The following is a 9,887-nucleotide window of genomic DNA, read 5'->3' as shown; positions in this document are numbered from 1 at the left end:
TATGGGTTATGTGATACAAGATTTAATGATACAAAACGTGTGAAATGGTCAGTGAGTGCCAACTCCTTAAATGATGGCTATTCTATGTCAATTATGTGTCTTAGTTGATTCATTATACCATTTTCTATTTATAATATATAGTCGTGTATATCATATATATACCGCTATATATCCATGAACAGTTGTGTGTGATATACAATAACATACAAGATATACACATGTGATATATATTGTTGTCATGACATTTTCCAAATCAATTTCAATCCTGAATGTTGAATCCAAATCAGTTATAGTACGGCCAATCTTCCTTAAAGCTTGTACATACCCTAGTCCAAATGTTTACAACGAATTCAACCGACACCCACTCAAAGATAGAGAAAAGTGTATTTATATGAAAGACTAAAATCAATTTTGGACATGCCAGCAAAGATCTTTCCAGTAGCCTACCGTTTTTCCAACTATAGAGGACTACCTTGAGAATTTATGAGTTACTGAGGAGTTGTGGAAAAGAGATTCGAGATGAGATGAGAAAAATGTAACCAAAAAAAAAAAGAGAGAGAGAGAGAAAGGAGGCGGGACAGGGAGAGAGGAAGGGGGGAGAGGGGGGGGGAGGGGGGGGGGGGGCGCAAAGTTATAAGATCACACATTGCCAATTATTTTGGGCTACAGGTGGCAAAATAAGGGGCGCTAACGCAATCTTCCGTCACTGTCTTTTCTTAGCTTGACACCTACTTTAGAACCATCCTTGTTTAAGTATGATAAAGCTTTTTTGTAAATTAAGACTAAGGCACAGTCGATAATTAGCAGAATTAATGATTTAAATAATAATACAAATGATGTTTTAAAGCGGATTAAATTGCACTGATAGGTAAAAGTTCATTTATAATAGCGTCAATGAATATATCTGTATATGATAAATCCATAATTATATTACAACAATCTTGATCAATTTTGAAATATTATGCGAGTGCACGGACGTAAAAGTAGAATTAGAGAGAGAAATACGGAGAAGGAGAAGTGCTAAGAGGAGAAAGATTGGAGCCATAGCATCAATGAAAGAGGAGTTGAGGAAGGGAACAATTTGTGTATCATTTAGTCTTTGAACGTATGACGCTCTCAGCGACATATTGAATCCTGCTCCTGAGCAGTTGTACTCTCCATAGAATATTGTCCTGTACATATTAATCATTCTAATCAATTAAACTTTAAAATCAATAGTAGTATAATTTAATTGAATGATAATTTAGTTTAAACTTTTAGATAAAATGATTATATCGATGACTTAACTGGTCTCTTGAAGGGTCGTTGAAGTCGTTCCAGCCCTTGGGAGCCACGATGTCAGTCATGTAAGTGTTAGCAAAGACGACGGTCGAGTAAGGCCTCCACGCACGCCCTAACCAAATCCAACCAGTGCCTCCCAAAGTGCAATTCACGAATGCAAAGCCATTGTTTTCGTCTTTGGCAGCCCTGCCATTTGCTGTTACTACCCCGTTTATCGACTTCACTCCTGTTGCTACTGGACTTGCTATTGATATCAATTGGCAGTTCTGCATACACTCGAAACTATTAGAATACCTAATTCAGAGAGATCGGTCTCTTGAAACTTTATTTATTACATTTAATTACTTCTGCCGGTGCTTTTGATAACATGTACTCGTTTTTTTTCAAAAAGAAAATACTCCTCAAAATATTACTCCCTCTATAACCATTTCATTTCCCTCTTCCTCATTTGATTTTTCGCATGTAAAAGCTGGTCTTTCATAAGGAATATAATGCGTAACTTCCAAAATCCAGAATGTTGGTTATGGTTTCATACATTTCTCTAATCATCATACTATACTAAAAGTGGGAAGCTCCAAAGTGAAAAGTTGAATTACCCAAATACCCATAAAAAATTGAATGAAATTCTTACCCATCATCTAAATACTATTCTTATACTATTTATGTACCAAATAGTAAATTTACCTACCAATGATAATTAAATGAATCAATTAAATGGGAAGTTCAATGAATCAGTAAAAACACTTTTTGGAATTACATTCATCTTTCCGTCATGTTCATACATTGTTTTTGAGACCTTTTAATCTACCAACGATATTTATATAACTGTTCAGTTGATTTGTAAATAAAAAGGTAAAACAGATGTATTAAAAAAATTACTTTTGAGCTTTAATTTACATTGCAGCTCTCCATCTCCCACGTACTAATAGATGGATATGAATTTGTCTTTAATTAACATTTCAATTTTTCTCCTTATATCTTCCATGTGGTAATAATGAGCTATGAATTTGCTAACAATTAGTCATAATCATTTTCACTTTTGAGTTACAAATTTCATATTTTTACAACCTTTTACATGCTTTATTTTACCCTATAAAAGCGCACACTAATTATCAAAGCAGTGCCTCAGTATTTCTTTTCCCAAAAGACTAATGTTTTTCCTGCTTCTGCGTACTACATTTTGCAACAACAGGTAATATAATATTTGCCTTTTTCTCTACGTCATTCTATTCACTCATGTCTTTGTCTTATACGTGTGCATGTGTTTGGGAGCTTTTTATTTCATAGCTCACACTACTAGTAGTGTTATTTTTAGACAAGTACCTCATATATGTGTTCCCATCTGAAAACTTTTTGTTTCGTGACTCATACTACTGGCGGTGTCATGGTTGCTTCTATAGAATTTTGATTTATCTTTGAATAAAGCTAATGGAAGACAAGTTGAAGTTTCATCATTTAAAATCAGCAATCGAATCAAAAGATCATTTAATCGGTAAATTAACCATACATAAAATATAAAATTAATATTTTCAAATCTAAGTTTGGGGGTTACATTTTTTTTGGTCTGAATTTGAGGGTTTAGTCTCATTTTTTATCTTCTCAACCTCAGATTTACAATAAAAGAAGTCTAATTTAACTAGCATCAATTACTTATTACACCTTTTTTGCCGTAGTTATAATAGGCTAAATTAGAAAGAGGTACCCTATAGGATATAATTAGCATAGTTGACTTCTTACTTTCGATCTTCTTTTACAATTTGTCCATATCAAAATATGAGTGCTTTATATTTAAATATGAAAAAAGTATTTTAAGATTGTTCATGTTAAACACTAAACATCAAAGTATGAAATGCTACGATGAAAATGCACTAAGTAGCGGCTGATATAACGAATTCCCGACAGGAATCTGAAGCCCTTAAATTGATTGTAATTTTGGTTTTTCGCTAGAAGAAAAGGATTGATTATTGCACTATATTTCATAATAGGATTATATTATATTATTCAATTAGGAAAAAAATGTACTAATTTAATATATCATCACATAACAGCTGCGTCCACATTTACAAACATTGCTTTTTAGAAGTATCAATTTAAATTTTCTCTTTCCTTAGTTATTACTGAAACGTTGCCTTTTAAAAATATAAGTGTCAAAATTTTACTCCTCTCCCCTCAATTATTACTGAAACGTTGCCTTTCAAGAATTAGTATCAAAATTTTACTTTTCTCTCACCTTAGTTATCATTGAATTAATAATCCACACCTATTCGTCCATTCCTTTACCGACGTTACTTCCCATTCAAAATCATCTTTTATACTGATTTGTTTCAACTTTCAACTGCCTATTATTTTCAACATATTAAAGAATTCCTTTGCCTCTATGGCTTTACGCTTCCTTTTTCTTTTGCATTACTGAGATAGCAATATAGACTTTCTTCCTCTTTATTTATTCTAATTATCATTGATTTACATTTTGATTTTTAACCGTAGTCTGGCTTCTGCTTATGGATATAATTCCGCATCTTTTCAAAGTTTCTCTGGTGTGCATCTATGATATCAGTTAATTATTTATTTTTTCTCTTCAATTTTTAATTTTTTTTTTTTAATAGGAATGATAAAAGAGAAACTAACCAACGAAAAGAAATTGTTTTATGTTTCGTGATTTTGCAGAAAAATGACAATTTTGTAAAAGATATTCAAGGAGAAAACTGATAATTTGACTGGAGTGGAGAGGAAAGTAAGGTGGTAAAGCTTCTACTTTTTTTTTAATCTAAAATTTTGCTATAGAGAAAAGATATATTGAATTAAGAAAAAGCAGAACTGGCCGCTTCATTTGCCCGAAAATATGATTTAAACCATAAATCATCAATCACTCTTTGGTTTTTGTTCATTAATACTCCCCCCTTCCCAATTTATGTCACATCGTTCACGTTAATTTGATCAAGCTTTGAAGCTAAATTGAATTACATGAACTTAAAAATTTTAAATTAAAATTTACACATTAAAAAACTATATAAAAAGTACTATAAGTTGCAATTTTTCTCATGTCAATGTGATGAAAATATATATTATAAAATATCGACCAAAACTTACATACTTGAATCTTGAGAAACAAGAAGTGGCACATAAATTGAGAAACAGGGAGTCTGTTTCTTCTTATTTTTGATGTATTTTTTATCTAATATTTGTTCGTTAATTCTCTGTTGGTGATTTTTTTAATAGATTATAAAAAGAGAAATAATGACGGTTTCTCTACGGAGCAAGGTGATACTAAAAAAATATGATGAAGTTGATTCAAGGTATTATTCTGTCTATTTTTAGTAACTCTTTTTTGGTGTAAGGTCCATTTGAATCTATTTGTTCATTGATCTTAAAATCTCATGAAACAATTGCTTTTTAAGATGTAATAAATAATCCGTCTTCTTTATCTTAAGCTTGATCAGAATCTCATTATTAAGTGATAATACGAGATTAAAATTTTATATGAGTAGGATTGGGATAAAATTCATTTAACTTCTTTGTTATTTATTAGTATTTGCTAGACTTTTTTTGTGTATGAAACTTAATAGGGTAAATTGACGATAGTTATTGTTGCCTCAGTCTTAAGTTGTATCCTAAAAAAAAAAAAATCAAATTTGCAAAGTAGTGATTTCCACATTATTTCATTGATTTTAGTTTTTTCCCCTTGCATATTAGTCATTGAAAAATAGGTGAATACGATGTGATGATGCCTATCCGTGTAGTCTGTTTAATTCAATAAATAAAAAATAAAAAATATGCTCAATTTTCTAATCATATAGCATATTTAATTTTTTTTTCTTTTGCAGTTTTGATGTTTTTCTTTTCTTCATCTCTTGGTGGTATTCTTTGACTTGGTTTAAGTTCTTCAAGGTGATCTTCAATTTGGTACTAATGCGATCAATAATGAAACTATTCCAAATTTGTTAATTCGATCCGTGATTCGAATCAATAAATTCAACTACATGTTTTTTTTGCAGTATTATTTCTCTTACTTTTATGTTTTCCTCCAAATTTGTATTAATAATTCGTTGCATGTGGTACCTGATGTCTAAACACATTTTAAGGCATGTAAGAACACTAAATAATACTCTGTTGGCTTCTCCGGCAATGAGCTTTATGTACTATTTACATTTTCTTTTATCTTAAAAAACATGCATGCCATGTAGTTGAAGTTATATACACAAGAATACATCAAGTAAAAGTATTATATAACATATTAAGAAAATTGATGAACGAATAATACTTCTAAATCATTCATTAGAGGTACTTAATGAAATATTATCAACATTTTTTTTTAAGAATTTGCTTTTTGTTATTTTTAATTCTTAATATTAAAAGTAAGTCGCAAAATTCAATGAGGTCATCAATATCCGCGCGAAGCCTGGGCAGATTTCCTAGTATTAATCATATAGGCTCATTATTCATTAGTTTGAGCGTGCGCTTTTCTATTTCAAATTTATTGTGATCCACTTATTCCAATCTATATATTGTGTTTAAAAATATTATACTGATTAGCAAGGAAAACATGTGCAATGCACGTGTCTGAAAACTAATAATAAGGTAAATTTTCAAGCTGCTATAATTTAAAGGAGGGCGCTCAATGAACTGTACGTAACTGTGAAAAGATTGGAAGATCTGACCAAAGAAGGAGATAGCTATGTAGATTCATTCCATCTGTTCTCAATTTACGTGGCATCATTCGAATTTCGAGAGTCATTTTATTTTTATAGTGAATTCGGATATGGAATTTATAAACTTTTTGAAAAAAAATATATATTTAGAAAATACATAAAAAATACTATATATAAGTCATACATATAATAATTTGACAATTCCAATTATTTAAAAGGCATATGAAAAATTACGGTTAAAGAAAAATTCGTTCAACCGAACAAACAAAGGTCGCCACATAAATTAGAACAGAAGGAGAATATGTATTTTGTGGGATAAAGATAACACGTATTTTGAACTCCACACAATATCTTCGCACTTGTGATATGATTAGGTGAAATAAAAGTAATGTACCTCGTAAAGTGATTTGCCATTGCCAAAAATGAAGTCGATGGAACCTTGAATATAACAATCCTTGAAGTAATGGCGACCCCTATCGTCATGAAGAGTATCCTGTGCTCCAAAAAATCCACAACCCCAGAAGGCAGCCTCATCTCCGGCTATCCTAATCGCCACTGCCTGTGCTCCTACCGCCCCTGGCACTGGCATTGGAGCTATATTCTGTATTTATTGCACTATGTACATAAGAAACTGCCACATAAATTGGGACCGAGTATAATGATAGGGTTCATTCAATTGAACTTCATTCGTCTAAAGATTATAATGTGGTAACAAATTGTTGAATTTCGTTTACATATATAAATTATTGAATCTCTTCGACATAAGGAAAATTTCTGATGTAGTGGCAGAAGTTGTCCAAAAATAACGTTAGTTCACAAGGTCAATTAAATCGCAGGTGATAATTTAGATATTTCTTTTTTTTTTTTTTTTTTTTGAATCTCTTTGTTATAATTCCTGTGCTGCCATTGCAAGTATGGAGTCACAAGTAGCGAAATAATAGTTAGACTTTTTTCTGCGCCAAAATGAAAGAGAAAGAGAAGGGTTGATGGTAAGTATATATACCATGAAACTTATATTCTTGAGAATGAAATTGGTAGAGAAAACTTGGACAGAGCCACTGTAAAATGTGCCATTTGCAGAATTGGCTGTGTCATTCCATACAACAGCTGTGGTCGTATACCCTTGCCCTTGAAATGTGATGTTAGGTTTTGTTTTTGGAATAATCACCTTTTCACTGCATTTTTAATCAAACAAAAAAAAAAAATCAGTTACATTATAAAACAAGAGAACTTAACAAAGTCACCTAATTAATTACTAGTTTGTTCTAATTTATGTGAAACTTTTCGTTCGAGATTCAAACTATGTAAATTTTGACCAACATACCATTTTATGATGTTCTTTTATCACATTGGCATGAAAAAAAAAACTGCAACTTATATTACTTATCATATAGTTTTCGAATATCTACATTTCAATTTTAAAACATTAAGTTGATCTAATCCAATTTAACTTCAAATATTAGTCAAATTGATTCACGGGAAGCGAAAGGAGCCACATAAATTAGGACGGAAGGATTGAGAACTACTGCTGCTTACAAATAAATGCCATTGTTTATCCATATTAAGCTTCTTTTCGCACTAAAATTCCCAACAGCATCAACAGCAGCTTGCACTCTGGTGAAATTGCAACAACCATTATGATCAACGCAGAGAATGGACGTTGTACTTGTGTCTACAGTGGGAAAATTGGGTGAAAATTTGTCACAGGGTGATTGTTTTGCCTTATCATCGTCAGTGTGACGATGATGATGATGGTGGTGACTACGACTAACACTGAACGATGATGCTGTAGAGAAACGATCAAGAATGCAATTGAAGTACGTTCGGGGTGGATTCATGTAACAAGTTGATGCCAAAACAGCAACAATTGCTATTAAAACTGGGAAATATATGGTCTTAGGATTCATTTTTCTGGCTCGAAGGACAAACAAACAACGTGGACATTAATATAAATAAGAGAAGGATGACATTTAAAAATTGGAGTTCTTGGATTATACACTTGATAAATTGCTGATAAACTGAAAAAATAATAGGAGTACTACCTGAATGAAGTATAAGAATGGGTGGCATGCCTTGCAAATTACCCTTTCCTTTTTTTGTTCCTTTTTGGGGACAATGCCCATAGGCCATACCTACCAAAACTTCAAATGGATGATGGATTCTTATGCCTTGATTAGACCATTATATTGTTCTAACTAACAAAATCAAGATCACTGCTAAAAGCAACTTACGAGACTTGAGCCCCTATGTTTCTCTTTTTTCAAGACTAAGATATCTGAATATACATATTTTTCCTTTAAATATCGTTGCAACAAATGAGCATTGGATGATTAGGATTCATCAGTTTCTAAGCATCTGAATATTTTTATTTTATCTTTATTAAAAAATTGTTAAATATAAAAGTTAGATAAGCTAATAATTAGATTACACATCAAAATGTTTGAGAAAATCTTATTTTACATGATATAGTAAAAAAAAAATGTTTGATGAAGCGCATTGCAAAAGATAACACGTGTCAATTGCAGCTAGTAGTGGAGGTGGCGGCAGTGATGGCTTTTGTTTACTCGGAAAATGGTTCAGATGAATTTGTGTTCGTGGTCACGGAAATGTGGATCAAAATGACCAGTAAAGCAACTTAATATGTAATTATAAATAGTATAAACGAAATATAAGCAAAGTAACGTTAAGAGTAGCTTGGGCCTTGACGAAGCCTGATTCTTATGACTCTGGTCGAGCTTGCAATTAGAACCTCGATGAACTAAAAAATAAAGTAAAAAAGAGTTTGGAATGAGGCAAGTGTATATTATATGTTGTGTATTTCTGTTGGATCTCGTGTCATCATGATACTGGTCCAACTGTTCATACAAATTTAGCCCAATACAGATAGCCCCCCCGCTTCTCAGTGACTCGAACAGGTGTGACCGAGAAGAGGAAGAGGTTCGTGAATGCGTGACTGAAATGCTTCTGACGATTGACGAGACATATCCCGCAGAGGCCTGACACCCCCAGAACATGTGCTCCTTCCTGAATGGGTACCAATTCACATTTTTTTTCGCGAAGTCCCGAGGCTCATGATGACCCCTATGGCTTATGATGACCTTTGGTATTATCTTTGCCTATAAGTACCCTCAACAGAACCTATTTTACCTTGCTCTTCTCTTTTCAAGCGAAGCTTTCTTCTTTGTCAGAAAGGATATTAAATTGAGCATCGATTCCAGGCACCGAAAAAAGAATAACCCCGTCCTCCCAACTTCCTTCTCTTTCAAAATAAAATGGCCACCCCAAGTACTCCAGTGATAATCACTGCTTCTGCCACCACCGCTGCGTCCACCACCTTGACTCTGCTGCCTTCTGCTGCCATGAGTGAGCGAACCTGTGACTGCGGAAGGCGGGATCCTTTTGCTAAGTCCATCGTGCCAAAACATTTGCACTGAAAACTGATTTTACAGCCAAAACTGTCATATTAGGTCGGCCCTGGGTTAGAGATTCCCATGTCGGCGATTACCAAACCTGAATCACTGGTAGCGTCCTTCCTAGAGTAAGGGACGATTGTCTATAGAGAGATGCCAAAATCCTCCTCCCTCACCCGGAAGAAAGGGTGACTTCCCACCGGCCTGGGTACTCATTTTTTTATACTTACCCTTTCTCGATGAAAATCGACAGTGGTGTCACTGAAGTGATCCTCGAGATATATCAGTGCTAAAAAGTGTGCATAGCATAAATAGGTTCTTCAGTGTGGAGGGTCGTACCGAGCATCAGATACTTTTACAGACCATACCAAGGTGGAGTTTACCCTAGCCCACTTGATCAGGGTATATTCTCCAAGGATCTTCCGAGAAGGGGTGATAAAGCTTACCAAAAGAGGAGACTAGTCGCTTCTCACAGACCTTGATGATGACCACGAAAGAGGTTGGATGGAGTGATTCGTGATCATTGCTACCACCGACCTTCTTCCAC

The 9,887-nt window shown here is 33.4% G+C and overlaps 1 pseudogene; it reads right to left on the bottom strand.

Moving 5' to 3' along the window:
• Positions 1 to 925: 925 nt before the first annotated feature.
• LOC132619646 (probable pectinesterase 8) lies at positions 926 to 8,056 on the bottom strand (annotated as a pseudogene).
• Between the last annotated feature and the right edge of the window lie 1,831 nt (positions 8,057 to 9,887).

This window comes from Lycium barbarum, chromosome 11, assembly GCF_019175385.1.
Source record: "Lycium barbarum isolate Lr01 chromosome 11, ASM1917538v2, whole genome shotgun sequence".
Taxonomy (NCBI): Eukaryota; Viridiplantae; Streptophyta; class Magnoliopsida; order Solanales; family Solanaceae; genus Lycium; species Lycium barbarum.
The sequence above is the reverse complement of the archived record's forward strand: the minus strand, read 5'-3'. Positions and strand labels throughout refer to the sequence as shown.